General features: G+C 46.8%; 1 protein-coding gene across 2 annotated transcripts in view; it reads right to left on the bottom strand.

Annotated features, from left to right (window-relative positions):
* Positions 1-13,408, bottom strand: part of SPECC1L (sperm antigen with calponin homology and coiled-coil domains 1 like) — a 63,821-nt gene extending 50,413 nt beyond the window's left edge. For both annotated transcript variants that reach the window (XM_054172797.1, XM_054172796.1), the window contains exon 1: positions 13,200-13,408. The gene's annotated coding sequence lies outside the window, so the exon portion shown is untranslated. The remainder of the gene's footprint in view (positions 1-13,199) is intronic.
* Positions 13,409-16,719: the final 3,311 nt, after the last annotated feature.

The raw sequence follows: 16,719 nt of genomic DNA on the forward strand, positions 1-16,719 counted from the left end.
AAAACCCCTGAAAACCAAGCTGTCTTTCCTCAAACCAGGAGCAGCTGCAGCAGCCCCAAACACTGCAGTCAGGACGAGCACAGCTAATTCTGGAAGACAGCCTAAGAAAGGGTAGACTATCCAACAGCCAGAAGCATGGACTATCAGGAAGACCAGACACATCAGGATCTTCTTTCCTCTTTTGCAAGAGTGAGATAACCGGCAGCTGCTTCCTTCCAAGTCAGAAGACACAGGATAGAACATTAAGAGGAGGAAACTTCCACTCCCCTTTCAGACTCTCAGATTTTGGGTGGAAGTAAGTGATCAGGTTTATCTGAGCCAAATATCCTGTGGCTGATTAGAAACACGAAACACATCTAGTTGCTTCCATCTCTTAAAACGTGAAGTATTTCAAAGGCACAAGAAGCAGACTGGTCATTTGGTGTATGAGACCTGTGACAAACCCAGAGTGATCAGCATTACTAATTCCTTTCAATTAACACAATTAATATTGTACCTTTACACACACTCCTTCCTCCCCATCACCACCTGGGTTGCACACAAATATATCTCAATATCAGTTAAACTCCAGGAGCTTTGCCTCCTCAGACCCTTAAGTGCTGTTAAAAGAAGCAACAGGAAGTTTCATTTTAAGGCACTGCAAGTATTTGTTTATAGCTTCCAGATTCTGTTTAGCTCTGAAAGCTGGCGTGAACAGACAGAAAACTTTGTTTTGCTGTTGCAGTTTCATCATCAGAATGTCAAAAATGCACCGGTCCTGCCACACGGCTACTGGCAATCAGAACGCCTTCAGAGATGAAATAACTGAGAGATAATTGGAAACGAGACACTCCTCAGAAAACCAAAACCCAGACCAGAAAAGCCCCATGATGATATGTTTGCTGTACACACACAATTTGAAGTGCAACAACTGCCTACTAGATTCCAGAAGCAGATGCTGATGTTTACAGGTAAGACCACGCTGTCACATTTTTATTTCTTGCCTTTTTCATGTTTATCAGTTGAACACTTTCTTGTGCTTTTGATCTTATTCACCTGAAAACTGGAAAGAGGATAGAGTTGTTGGGTAAAATTGGTATCACTCCTAGTGAATAATAATTTTGATGTTCTACAGACTACATGAAAGCTGTCCATAGTGTGCTTGAGAGCTATCCAAACAAATTTCAGTGCAGTTTGCTCTGAAGCTGACTGCACTAAAAAATGCCTCAAAAGAAAAACTACACTTCAGCAACAAACCCAGTTTATCTAAGCCATGGGTTCTCTAACAGCTCATAGAACTAGTAAAGCAGTGCCCTAGTAAAGGTTAGGCTACTGGTAATGGCATGAGTGTCATGCCAGGGCAGAACTTGACAGCCCTGTCTGTCAATCTCCATATAGTAGTAGCTCCAGCTGGCCTGCAGACAACCAGCCACAGCCACTTGCAGGAGACATTTATCAACTCTACAAAGCATACTCGTCAAGCCTGCAGACCTTACAACTTGGCAGGTACTCTCTGCACACACCATCTTCCCATGCACAGTGAAAGGTTTGGGATCCTCTTATTCAAGTAAGTAAACACAGCAACATAACCCACCCACATACAATCTCAATAATAAACAGGAGCTAACACAGCTTTTACAGCACAAACCACCGATACTCCAACCCTGTGATGTATTTACATCACAGAGGTCATCCGTGACAAAAGGCTGGGTAAAGTCAAACATTGCTCATCCACGATGGATTTGTAAAAAATGCATGGTTTAGAAATTTTCCTGAAAACATACACCAGTGTTTGCCTCAGGAACAGCACAGTGATGCAAGTAAGTTAAACTAAACAGAGTAAGAATAATCCAGCATTGTTTTAAAATATCCAGAAGTCTGACATGGAAAAACACTGTTGGTGATTTCTGAAAGGCAGAAGCACTTTTCCAGGCACTTCAAAGATACTTAGAAGACAGGGATAGGTTATGTACCACTCTTCCTGTTTTCCTTCTAGAGAAACTAAGATCTAGTAGTTACATTTTACTGAAAGATTATGTAACTGCAGTTTAAAAACTGAGCAAAAGATACAAATGAGTTCAATTCATCTTACAAAAAAAAGGACAAAATGTTAATTGGCATTACAGGTTCTAAAAGCATCTGCTCACTCAGGCTCCTAAAGTGAATTTATGACCTCTCGGTGCCAATTTCTTTCCTCCTGCCTTCTCCAGGAAGGAAGAAGAGGATGGGATTTCAGCACTTAAAACAGAAGACATCAATATTGTAAGTGGGAAATAAAAAAGCCCAATTTCTCCCAGTTTCTGAAAGGCAGATAAAGCCTACCTTTATGTATGCCTCCAAAGAACACCACATTCTTTAGCAAGACACACTACTAGGAACCAAACCCACATTTGTCTCTGCCCAACAAAATGCTTTAAAATGAGGAATAAAACATGCATTAGCCAAATGAAGCTTTCAGAATGTTAACACAGAGGACTAGTAATTCAAATGAAAGCTAAAATATTCTTTCACTATTGTTGTAAAAACCAAATACTGCATCTAAAACTGTAGTTTACATTTCACCCTAGGGAGAAAGATGGAATTACTGAAGACTTCCTTTCCCTTTACACACACCTCCTCCCACCTCCAAGAAAAAAAAAGAAGGGGAGAGGAAAAAAAAAAAGAAGAAAAAGGGCAGCAGCATAAAGGGAAAAGTTGAAGTTTAACACTAAACAATTTAACTCCATGAGACAGCCGTGGAGGTCCTAGCTCAATATACTCATCTATCAACAGACACAAGACATTACTGGAAAACCTCTGATTAATGTTCACACTACAGTATCAACTATACAATTAATCAGGATGGAAAAAAGCCAAAACAAGCCCAAAATATCAGATAGAAAGACAGCATTCCTAAAGTAAAATGTAACACTTTGCTCTAACCTGTACCCCTTCCCAGCCGTCTCTCTTTCCACAGCACACATAGCACAGGAAACCAAAGGGAATGGTGCTCAGGAGCAGGCTCTCCTTGCTCTGGTGGAGGCATGTGAAACCAGTCCTGCATTTTATACCAACTGCAAATACAGCTCCATAAATAATAATTTAAAAGTGTTTCACCCAATAGCATGGCTCTGCTCTTTGCTGTAAACTGATATGATACATCCACCCAGCCAACACCAAATGCTTTCAGGCTCACTCTTATACACTCTTTAGAAACCTGCAAACTGAAGGGGTGTGAGTATGATTTATTACTGTGATTATTCCAGTCTCACTCCTTATTTCATATGCCTGTTTATGCTAGCGTTGCTGTCACTAAAGCAAGGCTCAATTAGAAGAGCACAAAAAGGTTTCCTGAGCCTGTAAGGTGAAAAAGGGTTAAGCAGCAAAGGTGTTAAGTCTTTGCCTTTGGTTTAAAATACAAAAATATCAAGAGGTATTAAGCAGCTTCAGCTATTAAAATTTTGTGAATTATTAAGATAATTGTAAGTAATCTTGGAATTATCTTTTCAGATTTCCAGAAAAATAGGAACAACTCCTCCCTTCGATTTGAGGATACTGAGCACTGTTGAAACATCAGGTACCCAAGATACAGAGGAAAAGGGAAACATTCACATCTAAGGACAGAGTCAGTACACTTTCACTCTCTATTTGTACAAGTTCTTTGGCTTTGACATATTTAGGCTGACAACTTTTGCCCAAATAATTGGAGAATGACATTTTTGGGTCATTTACATGATCCCAAAAGGCAGAACTGTGAAGAAAAGATTATGAAATCCAGGCTCTCCAGCCCCTTGTAAAACACAGATTCAAACTTCCCCAAGCCTCTGCAGGCAAGCACAACACAGTTACCAACTTAACACCTGGGATACGAAATAAGCCCCACACTAAGAGACAGACTTCTCTACATTTATCATGTCCACAGCTCAAGCTTTCAGCCTGCAAGCTGCTCAAGCACTCTAAAAACTCCCTCTCTTGCTTTGTAATTCCAAAAATACAATCCACTAATCACTGGCAGCCCCAAGCAAGCAGTGCATTTGTGTTATTGCTCAGCATCAAGATATCAGATTTAGTGGCATTGAAGTCTGCTGATGCTAGAGGGTTATTTAAGTTACCAAGGATAACAGGAAACTATGGAATCACGGAACACCCGTATGAGACCAAAGGGGCAATAAAAAGAGCAAATAAAATTAAATGCAGGTAAACAAAAAGCAATTTATCTCTTGGGGAAAAGCAACCTCAGCTTCATATATATAATGTATGTATGTACTCTCAACTGATCAGTGTTTTCAGCAAGACTTCAGTGTTTTGATTTAGGGCTTCATTAAACTATCAGCACAGTGTTTGGAATAAAGCGAAAAAGCAAAGCAATTCCAGGAACTAGTAAAGAAAGGAATATAGAACCAACTATAAAACACAAACATCACACTTAACTAATCAATTTATTTTTTTTTTTGCCCATCTCCCCAGACTTTAATTGGCATGTGCAGCTTCGGTCTTTCAACCTCAAAAACCTGATTTCTTACAAACCCAAAAGATCCAGCAAGGGGCAAAAATATGATCAAAGGTATATAATAGCTCCCATGAGACATCTCACAGGGAATGTGACAAAAGCCTATCAAATCCTGAAAGGCATTGAGAACACAGACTGGAACTGGCTGTTAATCATCTCCTCCAGTACTACAACCAGGGATATCAAGTTAGAGTCAGGTCCAAAAAAAGAAAAATTAGCTGTATTTTTAATGCAGATTGGAAGAATGCTTTGGCTGCACAAAGCACAAGTGGAAGGGGAGACTGGACCTGCACAAGGTAGAGAATTCCCTAATGGATGCTCAACAGCTGCACACAAAGGGCTTAGAAACCCCTCTGAGCCAAACATAATTACAGGGTGGGAAGGGAGTCAGGGTATGAGAGAAGACTTTGGTTTCCATTCTTCTTCCTGAGGCATCTGCTCACAGCCAGAGCTGAATTCAGAGCACCAGGTGGGGTGGATCCCTGCTCCAGTCAGGGCAGTGTCTTTCATGCAGTGAGGAAAATACACAGATGTGAGTGACCTGTGAGTGCTGCGATTTTGAAGCAAGTGCTGCAGGTAGTTATTTAGAGAGGAAAGACTATTACTTTCTATCTTAAAAATGTCAAAGGGCTTTTACAGTTCTCCATTAGAAATGGTGGAACTACACATACAGGAACTCTACCTTTAAGTTACGTTACCCATCCACAGTTTTCAAGCCACATTTGCAACTGCTGCTTCTCTTTTAAATAGAGGGGCAGAAAAACCAGAGCTTTGGCCATGAACTGGCTGTTATACACCTAAATTTGTCTGCTCCTTCTTTGGAGAAAACTTCAGAGCTGTAGCTGCTGTGAGCAATGTGTAGCCGTTGCAATACTTAACATTCCAGACAAGTGACAGGAACATTTACAGAACTCCTTAACTTACCAACTCTGCTCTAAAAGCCTTTTCATAACAAAATTAAATAATGCAGTCTTGTTTTCAAGCTCCTACTCTAAACAATCGCTATTTCAAAACACTGCTGAGGGAAGGAAAAACAACCGTTCATCAACTGAACCCGGCTGATTCTTCCTGGCCTGAGGAATCTGTTCCACAGCGATGGGGAGCAGGCTCCATAACTCAATCTCAGCACTAACTTCTACACTGACTGCACTTTCAGAAGCTTTGGTGGGGTTTAACTGCAGTTTTGGAGACCAGAACAAAGACCAGGTAAAGCTACACCTTACTGGTATCCATCCTAGAGCTGATTAAAAGAATATCGTAAGTGTCCTAAGTGCAGACCCTTCACCACAGCTGGTCACACTAAGGATGTGAACCTCATCCACATGGCTGTGGTCACACTAAGGATGTGAACCTCATCCACATGGCTGCTGCACAGCTTTCCTTTCACTGGTGTCCAGCATACACCTAATGAAAATTATCCTCACACCTGAAGGCAGCCTGGCTGGCCCTTCCAGAGAGAGCTGAGAGAAACCCCAGGCAGCAAAACATGATAAAGGCAACATAAGAAGGGATACAATCTGGAGTATATTAGTATGATAAACATGGAGAGACACCAAAAACTGGGTTTGGCTCCATTTTCACTCCTTTTGTTACATTTCACAGCTGCAGTTGTTACTGACAGATGATGCAATATATAGCTGTTCCCTACACAGTAATTATCTCAGATTGTAAAGGCTTAAGCAGCAGAAATATCGGGCTCCACTGGAAGCCCCTTAGGCTCCAATAGCACACAACCAACTCTTACTTTGGCACTGCAGCTTTTCTAGGCAAACAAAAAATAATTAAAGAAAAATATAATCTTAACCCAATAAATTTCCCAGCCAAAGGACTAGCCAGCTTCAACTATGAAGCCAGCCACGTGTCAGAGCTTCAGTTCATGCAAACCCCAAAGTACCCCAAAGTACCCCCCAGCTGCTGACTAACCTATTCTCAACTTAAGGCTTACTACTGCCTGGACTTCTGGAACTGGGAGGTGACTAGGGACATCACCACCAACCTGGTCTGGCAACATTCCTGAAGGCATTGTACAAAAAAAAAAAATAAGAGAATTGGAGAAGTTTACAGAGATACATCCCCTCAGGACCTTCCCAGCCCTCAGGCGCTTACAGCTCTGGATTCCCAGCACCAGAAGGACTCTTCTGGTCGCAGCTGGACCAAGGGAATGGCCTGGATGGGAACAGCCTATCCACGAGCCAGCCTTGCTAAGGCTGGGGAAGGCAAGTGCCTGCTGGAGATTAAGCTAGTCATGAAAATAATTGTACCCTGTCACCAAAAGCAGCAGTCCCACCCCTTCCTCAGTCCTTTCCCTTCTTTCAATTCTGGAGATCATAGGATCATAGCTGTGTTTTTGATGAGTTGGTCTTTCAGTCAGATCAAGCCTGCTCTGACTCACCTTGTAATTGCTAGATACTATGCAAAGGAAGCAGTGGGACTGGGAACAAGAGGGAAGGCTCATCTCTGAGACAGCGTAGCCCCAGATTTAATTCAGTCTCAGGCTATTGGGCAGCAGCCCTGATTTCAAGGCACATCGTACTGCCACCCAACCACCACCATTTTCCAAGCCACATGGTAAGAGACAACCTGTGTAATCTTTTAGCAATCAACCACTGCAGCAGGGCTGAAGATTGGCTATCTGTGCGTTGGAACTCTGTGCTCTAACTCACAGCTTCCTTCACCTCCAAGATCTGTCAGCATCTCACTCATCACTTAGTTTAAAATCCTTCAGGCCTGGCAGACAGAGAAGAGACAGAACTGCATGCAAATCTTTCCTAAATATCCTGGTATTGCTAGAGGAGCAGCATTTACCTCCTCCAGTGTGAGAGCCCAAGGACACAAATACATTTGAGTCACACAGGAGAAAAGACCTTGGGACAGGACGGAGAGACTCCCATCTACAGCTATTATTTTTATCCTCCCCCACCCAGGAAAAAATATCAGGTACTGTTTCTCTTCCACATTTTTGTTGCAAGCTTTCCAGAAAATAATACTGGAAAACAGGGAATCACAAATCTGCTTATGGTGTCCTTGTTTCCTTGGACAGTTTCAGTGTTGGAGCAATGCAGGACTCTGCACATCATGGAGTCTCAGAAAGCACAAAAAGCCCAGGAGCACTGTGGCATCCCCAAGTGATGTGACAGCTGACACGGTGATACCACCACGGAACACCTAGCCCAATGCTTTAGCACTTTCCAGGGTGAAATACTTTCATTGTACTTCCTTGAAAAACTCCTAGACCTCCAGGTTTAGTGGAGAGCCTTTGATGTTTGACTGAAGGCCATAAATAGTTTTCCCATTCTCTCCAGAGAAATGTAGTCTTTCTACCAAAAAAGGCTATAGTGAAGTATTTATGGGATTTTTGCCTGCAAATATTCTTTACTCACAATGCTAATGTCCATAAGTGATAGACAGTGCAATTTTCTTCTGTAGAGAAATACTATTTTATTTTTTACTTAAACCAGAAACATTTCAGAAGTCTGTCAAGAAGGTCTTAAAAAACATCTCTGTATCATTTTCATTTTCTGAGTGTGAAAGGCAAGTAGAGTGAAACCCCATGTGCACACTTGGAACTATAATCCTTAGAGTGTTTTTAGTATTTCTCCTGAGTGAGCTTTCACAGAATTTACACTGCTTACCATCAAAGTGTTGTCAATCAGACACATAGAGCTAAAAGAGCAAAAGAAACAAGTACAAAGACACAGAGAAGACCAACCCCTGAAAGCACAATGCAGAGCTTAGGGGCACAAGGGACAAACAGCAGCTTTTGTTCCTTTGTGACAACTGGTGCATAAATACAACAAATCAATTTTTGCCATTATTGATAAGCTTTTAGGGCTGGAAATACTGATAACTTTCTAAGGAGGAAACAGAAGGAAGAAAGGAATTCAGTAGTCACCACAGATTTATGGAAAGGCAGTGGTCCAAAGATAGGGGACCAAGCCCCTGTATTTTTAGCCCACAAGAAGGAAGCACTGGGCAGCAGCATGGCAGCACAAGCCAAGGACCTTCTCCCTCCTTTCCATAAGCCTTAGTGTGTACCTGACTGTACTGACTGCACCTGGAAGATGAAAAAGACGAGTGACCTTTGGAGAAGAGCATGACAGCACCCCTAAATGGCTGCCCAGAGAGGTTGTGGAGTCTCCTTCTCTGGAGACATTCCAAACACACATGGATGTGTTCCTGCGTGACCTGCCCGAGGTCTGCCCTGCTCAGGCAGAGGGGTTAGATCTTTCAAGGCCCCTTCCAACCCCTGACATTCTGTGATTTGTCCATCAGATGTAAGTGAGCAAGATAAAAAGTAGCTTTGCATGATTCTGTCATTGCTAGGAAAGACAGACCTTTTTTGTCACAGAAATACATACAAGCAAAACTAGAACTTAAAGTAAGCAGAGCTCCTCTGTCAGACCTGCAGTAGAAACCATGTCCTAAAGAACAGTTCTAGTTCTTTTCCTCCAGAAAAGCCCATAATTCCTTCAGGGACTTTGAAGGATGTATTTGCCATTAATTATTTGCAACGCTGTTACTTCTTAGGGGAAAGCAAATGGAAACAGACAAGACTGCTGCTTGAAAAGGAAGATTTTTCACTGCAAAAGAGATACTACTTCAAATGCATACCCATCATCAAACCTCCGTCATTTACCTTGCTGAACAAAAGAAACTTGAAGCTCAGCACAAGTTGGCAACTCAGTGAAAAGGAAAACAAAATTTTAAAATCATGTAGCTAACCAGAGAAAGTCAAGCTCTAATAGAGCTTGTCTGTGTCAGTTAAGGCTTCTCAATAGCAAACTGCCAACACTTCAGCATTGAACAATGAAATATGTTGAAGGAGCCTCTCCAGCACTAACCCTCACACAGCAAGGAAATTCTGTAGCCGAAGTTTCAGGAAGGCTCTATCTGCCAAAGCCACTGTATGCCTTTAATTAAGAAGGTATATAGAAATGTAGTAAGGAGAACACAGAAAGTTTCATGGGGAGTTAAGAATGCCAACCTCTTGGTCAAGCTTTCCATCCACCCCCTCAAATGTACATCCCACAGGAAATCATTATTCACTGCACGTACCTGTGCAGAACACGTATCCTGTATTGGCTCCATGACCAAAGTCAAGGAAATGTTTCTAGCATCAGAGGAAAATCTCTGCTTTCAGGCTGATGTCATCAAATACATCACTCAATTACTTCAGTACTACCTTTATTCTTCTCTAATGCTATTGAAACACATTAGCTGTTGGCTGCCCGGTGTATTTCCCTGCGTAACACTGCATGTATACCAGTTACTTACAAGCAGTCGCTAGCTTGGCTTGGTTCTGGCAAACAGTCCTGGAAAACAGAATTAACTGAGGAGCACACAAGACTCATCTTTCATAAATGTCAAACCAAGTCTTGAAGTAAGTAAAAGTGAACTATTTTCTCTCTTGAAAGTTTGCTTAAGTGGCTTTATGATCCTGTAATACATTAAAAAAAAAGGCAAATTCTAAATTCTTAATGAAGACCTTGAAGATTGATCCCCTTTCAAAAGCCTCTCTTCACCTAACTTCACAATTTGTCTTGTATTTGTCTTTTCTGCAGTCTGGGAAACTACTAGCTCTGCCACTTACTTGCAACAGTGTCAGGTCTTTGCCAAAGGAAGGTATCTTGAGACATTTCCTTACAGAGATGAAGATCAGAAGTTACAGTGCCTTGACAGTAATGAACTCCTCTTTCCCAAAGGTCATGCCTGTGTGTATGAAAACTCTAAGGATGAATTATTCATATGTTAAACAACAGTGTCCTATGATTACTTGCAGGCTGCATTAAACAGCTAAATGCTCTGAATGGTAGCTTCTGTGATCATTTCAGTTGGACTAAGCTCAAAAGAAACAAGTAATATGTTCCTCATGACTAGTCACTCAAGGCTCCAATGAAGTATACACTCAGCTTCTAAGAGCCACAATTTCTCCCTTTTTCAGGATAAAGGCTAAAAACAAGATCAAATGGGTGATTTGTGAAGGCAGGAAGTACAGGCATTACATTTCTTGCACTGTTTTCCCACCGAGCAGCAGAGATTCAGTGACATGAAGAGTCACATTCATGCACCTCTAGAACTGGATCCTGGTTGGCAAGACAGGCTCCAGCATCACCAGATCAAGGTAACAAACAAAGAACTTGTGAAGCATGTCTGTGAGCTTCTATTGCACGCCTCCTCCTGCTGAGGTGTTCTCCTCTTCCATATTAACAGGAAAGCAAAACTGGTACAAACTTATTTCCCTTCACCACATTACTTGCAAGAGTATATTTATTCATAGCTAAAAGGCTAACTGTACATCACCTCACCTCCTGTGTACAACAAAATCTTCGCAGCATAACAATAACTATTCCAGCATGCACTTAAGATAGGAACTTCCAACATTCAAAGCTGCACCCTACCATAGTAACTAACCCAAGCCAGACACTCTTCTCCAGGCTGGAGCCAAACCTGCACTGTTTGATTTGTGACTATATAGCCAAAATCACTTCCTCCTTTCCCCATACAGAAAGGGTAGCCATGTCCCCCATGCCTGCTTGAAGAACTCCTGGCACTTGACACCTTTAAGTGATGCCCACACATGGCTTAGGAAAATGCCAGATGGCCAAGATAAGCCATACTAGTGACCATGGTGACAGGTTATGAGCATGAAAAATCACATGCCAGAACTCATCCTATGACCCAAGGTTTGCGTTGCTACCATGGACACACTCTTCAGAGTAAGGGAAACCCTCACTCAAGTATCTCCTTAAGTCTTTGACAGAATGTCTGGAAGGCCACAGGGATGACACCGCCTTAGAACACAGAGAAAACACCGCAGGGCTGCTAAGCTGCAAAGCACAGTAAGAGGTACAGCCCATGGGAACTAGAAATCCCTGCACAAAGGTCTGCCTGCTGTAATGTTCCCCCATCATCAGATTTTAATAAAACAGCCCTCTATGCTACCAAAGAGAGAACACAGATCTTTATCAATGACCACACCAAAACTCATGTCAACAAAGGGCTCTTCGACTTGAGCAGATAAAAGACCTGGGAAATGTGGCCTGCAATGTTCACTTAGACAGCACTGTGTTTGATAGTAATGGTACAGGCAGTCAACAAGATTTAAAGATTTGAGTTGTTTTGCTCCCCACAGTTACACACTATATTCAAGAAAACCCAACCAAACAGACACAGGGCTTCAGACATACAAAACCACATGAAAAACCAAGTTTCCTTTTTCCTGATTTTGCAGAGTCCACCAGCCTAGAATCTGCTTTTTCCATTAACCACAAATTAAGTGGCAGTGTCACAAGACCCAAGACACCATCCCTGACTCAGTTTCTCAACTTCAGTATCAGACCGTTTACAATGACTTGCTCTCAACTTTTGTGAGCAATTAACCAACAAGCAGGAACTGAGCTAAGAGTAGGGAGGAGAAACTGCACTTTGGAGGTACTGAAAATCTGTATTAGGATCCACAGAGTGTTAAAGCAGCCACTGGCTTTAGCTTGCCCACGTATCAGCAGCCAAAGTCCATACCATTAATTACACCGGAAACAGCAACAGAAGGTTTATGTTTGCCTTTTGGGTGAGTAGAGCTTGCACAGACTGTGTCCTCTGACAGAACCTATGGCCCTTCAGCACACTTCACCCACTGGAACCATTTAGAAGACACATTTTCTGCGTCAGGGGAGCTATGTTTTCCAGATCCTATGCTACTCCAGACAAATGCTTCGTGAAGCCACAGTGAGATGCTGCTGTGTAGAGAAGTGTGCAGCTTGCTGTGCATCAGCAGTGCTTTGTTTTTTCTCTCTGAGGACACAGAGTATAAAGGACTCTCAGAACAGGCTGGTGACTCCGATGTTGGCTCAGCCACAAGAATCTATTTGCCTCCATCCCTGGCACTACCAGATCACGTAAGGCTTGCAAAAGGAACACTTTGAGGCACAGGAACGTAGGTAGCAAGCACAAAGCTGGAACTTGCGATCTCTCTGGTACAAAAACGCAGAAAAGCACTCCACATAACTGTGAGACCAGAATGCAGAGAAAGGTTCTCCCCGCCACACCGCAACCTAGCTCCAAAGGTGATGAAGTGCGGGCACTCTACCTTTCCCCTCAGAGAGCTCCCACAGGCACCACCACGGTCCTCTTCCACAGAAACAAGCCAGCAGCACGGAACAAACGGTCCCGCAGTGGGATGGAAACCCAGGCAAACCAGAACCTGGCCCGCTAGCCGAGAGCCGCGAAGCCTTCCGTTACCTCACAGCCTCCCAAGCAGACGAGAGAGCCGGCCTCCCCCGGGGCACCCCGGGGCAGCTGTCGCCGGCAGCGCCTCGAAAGGACAGTCACAAAATGGGTGACAGGGACGACGCAGCGCGCGGATCGAGAGGGCCAGGAGAATGCGGCCGCGGGGCGGCCCCGGAGGCGCGCGGAGAGGGCTGCGGCGGGCTCAGGGCGACTGTCACTGCCGCAAGCGTCTGGGAGGGCAGGCGGCGCGGAGAGGTGACAGCGCGGCCGGCGGCCCCTCGGGCGCAGGGGTCGGCGGCGGTGGTGAGGAGACCAAGCCTCGGGCCGGGCGACGCGGGAAGCGGCTCCCCACGGCGGTGAGGCGCTACAGCCGGCAGAAGCAATGGGCGGGCGGTAGGAACCCAGGACATAGGCCCGGTCGGGGCCTGCGCGGCCGACCCCTGGGCGGGAGGGCGGCCGGCCGGGGGTCGGGGCTGAGCTGGGCTCGCCGGCGCTCGGCGCTTACCAGGCAGCCGCCTCGTTGCCGCTTCTTCGCGGCGCGGCCCGAGTCTCGGGGGACCGCACCGGGTCAGGCCGGGCCGGGCCGCGAGCGCCACGGCGAGAAGGGGAGGGGGCGCGAGGGGCGCGCGAGGGGCGCGCGAGGACGGCAGCGACCCCTCCGCCCGCCTCCGCCTGGGCCCCGCCCCTCGCGGGCGGTACCTCCGCACTGCACAGGCGCAGCCGCCCCACGGGCCCGGCGCGCGCCTAACTAGGGGGAGGGGAAAGGGGGGAGTGCGCCCAGCGGCAGCGCATGCGCTCTAGCGCCCCCTCTCGGCCCAGCGCGCCCCGCCCGCCCTTCCCGCAGGGGGCGTGACCGGGCGAGGCTTCTCGCGCCGATCTGCGCCGGAGGGCGGGAGGTGGCGGCGGCGGCCGCCCCTGGGGAGCTGCCCCGCGGCGAGGGGACGGTAACCGGCTGGGGCTCCCCCGGCGCCCGGGAACCCGGCGGCGAGGCTGTGCGGGGGCTCTGTCACTCCCTCGCTGCGGCGGCGGCCCGGCGCTGAGGGGCCGAGGTGCTTCTCGTTCGAGGCGGGCCTGTGGGGCGGCCGGGCGGTTGCCCAAGGCCTGACTGCCGCTGTGGTAAAAACAACGCTCAAGTTTAATTCTGAAATAAATTTGCAACTTTATGCTTCAGAGGAACCTTGTGGGCGGGGAGCCTGCGAATGTAGCAAAGCTCGGAGTGCAGCTAACGCCGCGGGCAGCGCCGGTGTGGGGTGTACTGCAGGCGGGCAGCGCCGGTGTGGGGTGTGCTGCAGGCGGGCAGCGCTGGTGTGGGGTGTACTGCAGGCGGGCAGCGCCGGTGTGGGGTGTGCCGCAGGCGGGCAGCGCCACGCCGGTGTGGGGTGTGCTGCAGGCGGGCAGCGCTGGTGTGGGGTGTGCTGCAGGCGGGCAGCGCCACGCCGGTGTGGGGTGTGCTGCAGGCGGGCAGCGCTGGTGTGGGGTGTGCTGCAGGCGGGCAGCGCCGCGCCGGTGTGGGGTGTGCCGCAGGCGGGCAGCGCTGGTGTGGGGTGTGCTGCAGGCGGGCAGCGCCACGCCGGTGTGGGGTGTGCTGCAGGCGGGCAGCGCCGCGCCGGTGTGGGGTGTGCCGCAGGCGGGCAGCGCCGCGCCGGTGTGGGGTGTGCCGCAGGCGGGCAGCGCCGCGCCGGTGTGGGGTGTGCCGCAGGCGGGCAGCGCCGCGCCGGTGTGGGGTGTGCCGCAGGCGGGCAGCGCCGCGCCGGTGTGGGGTGTGCCGCAGGCGGGCAGCGCCGCGCCGGTGTGGGGTGTGCCGCAGGCGGGCAGCAGAGCCCGGCCGAGCCGCGAGTGGAGAGTCGCAAATCGGTACCTTACAGAACAGGTGATCTTTAAGGCCCCTCCCCACCTAAACCATTCTATCAATCTATGAATCATCGGGTCTAGCCTTCCTTGGTGAAAACACAGCCTAGATAAGGTGGCCCAGCCTCTGTCCAGCTAATAGTGTCCAACGTCAGGGACTTCACCACTTCCCTGGGGAGATCGTTTCAATGGCTTAGTGTTACTGTGAAAAATTGTTCTCTATGTCCTGTCGTCTTTTCCATGTGATTCCTAGTAAAAAAGGGAGTTTTCATTCATTTTCATTTGGGTTTTCATCTGAGTGAGAAGCAAGTGTTTAACTGTCATAGAGAATAGCTTTGTTCTAGGTTACAAGAGCTGTGTGACCATCAGCTTTCAGACTTCTAGCTCCTTTTAAAAGACTGCTCTAAGCTGAGGCTTGTAGCTCAGTGTTGTTACACAGGATATGTCTGCAGCAGTGAATGGCAAGCAGCTGCTGTTAATAAACCCAAATGAGTGTTGGTGCTTTAACGGGAGATAAAGCAGAGTCGCTCTTTACAGGTGTGGGCTAGAAAGTGCTATGAAAATGTGCCAATTTGATATATCCCTGTGAAAATGTCCCCATCAAGATTTCTGTTGAGCTCAGACCATGGGTTAAAGTCTGTGTCCCAGCAGCAGTTCTGTCGTTCTAGCAAAAGAAACACCTCACTTTAAGGCTCTTCCTTAAGGTACATTGCTGCTCAGGGCTGCAGGTTATTGAGGTCAAGTAAGACTGACAGTCATCTTGGGGAAAATATAATTTCTAATACTGTAAAGCAAAGTAAATGAGTCTGTATTTCATCAGAATTCCCTTTAAAGCTGAAGGGATGTATGCTTCCAGATGTTACAACATAGTTTGATTTACACGGTGGGAAAAAATGTCCTGTTTATGTGTCTTACAAAGTCAGTGACTTTCTCCTGATGTCCTTTCCAGCCCATCTCAGTCACTCTGTCCCTTCCCAACTTCTGGGGATTCCCCTGGAAGGCTGCTGCACACACAGGGTGCAACTGTGTGACACTGAAAGGCTCCTTTGTACTGAAGGAGTATTTCAGGTGTTAGTTTTCTAACAACGTGCCCAATGCCATTCCACCAGGTTTTCTGATCCATGGGGTGTTCAACAAAATGTTGTTCTATGTTCTAGTTTTGGATTTGGACCATCAGCAGCAGCCCTTCTGTATTAGGGGTGTGAAAAATGCTTGCATTTGTTTTGCACAATGTATTTCTCACAGGAGCCCACACAGGGTCTCTGCTTTCTCTTTTCCAGCAGGAAACAGAAGGTGGCTGCTTCAGCTCAGTAAATTAATGACCAATCTGGTAGCTGTGGTGCATATGGCTGGCATCCTAAGTCAGTTACGTGAAAGGTCAATGGAAAAAGCTGCATAAGACGGCAGCATTAGGTCCTGTTGTGTGTTTAAGAGTGGTTCAGCTGTTGGTGAGGAAAACTTTCTTCTTGTGGTTATGTTTGGGATTAGATTGCCCAAGAGGATTACAGAATCTCCATAATTGGAAGCTTCTAACAAAGAGCAGACAAGTGCCTCAGAGTCAAGTAGGTACAGCTGATCCTGTCTCAGACTGAGCACTGTGTCCTACAGGGCTTTGGGGGAGCAGCTGCCTCAGAGGAGCCTGCTCCAAGTCTCAGGAAGCAGAGGGAGGGCTGCCTGGAACATGAAGAGACACCTGCTTAGGTGTAGCAATTTGCATGGAACACCCATGGTTGTTATGCACTCATCTGTTCTTTCTCATCCTGCTTCAGCCTCAAGTTTCATTCATTCTGTCTCATTGCAGGAAGGCAGGGTAGCAGAACTGCACACTGTCTCAATCTGCACCAGCCTGCACTCTGCCATTCATCTCAAGACAGTGACAGTGCTGCCCACCCTGGTGTGCAGGTGGGGGAAAGCAGCTGAGAAGTACCAGCCTGGTAGACAGCAGAGATAAGGCAGTAGGAGTAGGGCTGTGAGCCGAGCTCCTGGTAGGAGACAGCAGCTGCTGCGGGACATGACAGCTTCCAGGCTCCCTTGGTGTCATCCTCACACCATTCAGTGTGGTTGCACTACAGGCAGGCTTTGGAACCGAGGGAGAGCCTTGCTGCAGGATGCCACACTGGAGCTAGCTGGAAATGGGCTTGAAACTATTTTATGTTCCACAGACACAGCCCTGGCTG

The sequence above is a fragment of the Dryobates pubescens genome, chromosome 25 (genome assembly GCF_014839835.1).
Source record: "Dryobates pubescens isolate bDryPub1 chromosome 25, bDryPub1.pri, whole genome shotgun sequence".
NCBI lineage: Eukaryota > Metazoa > Chordata > Aves > Piciformes > Picidae > Dryobates > Dryobates pubescens.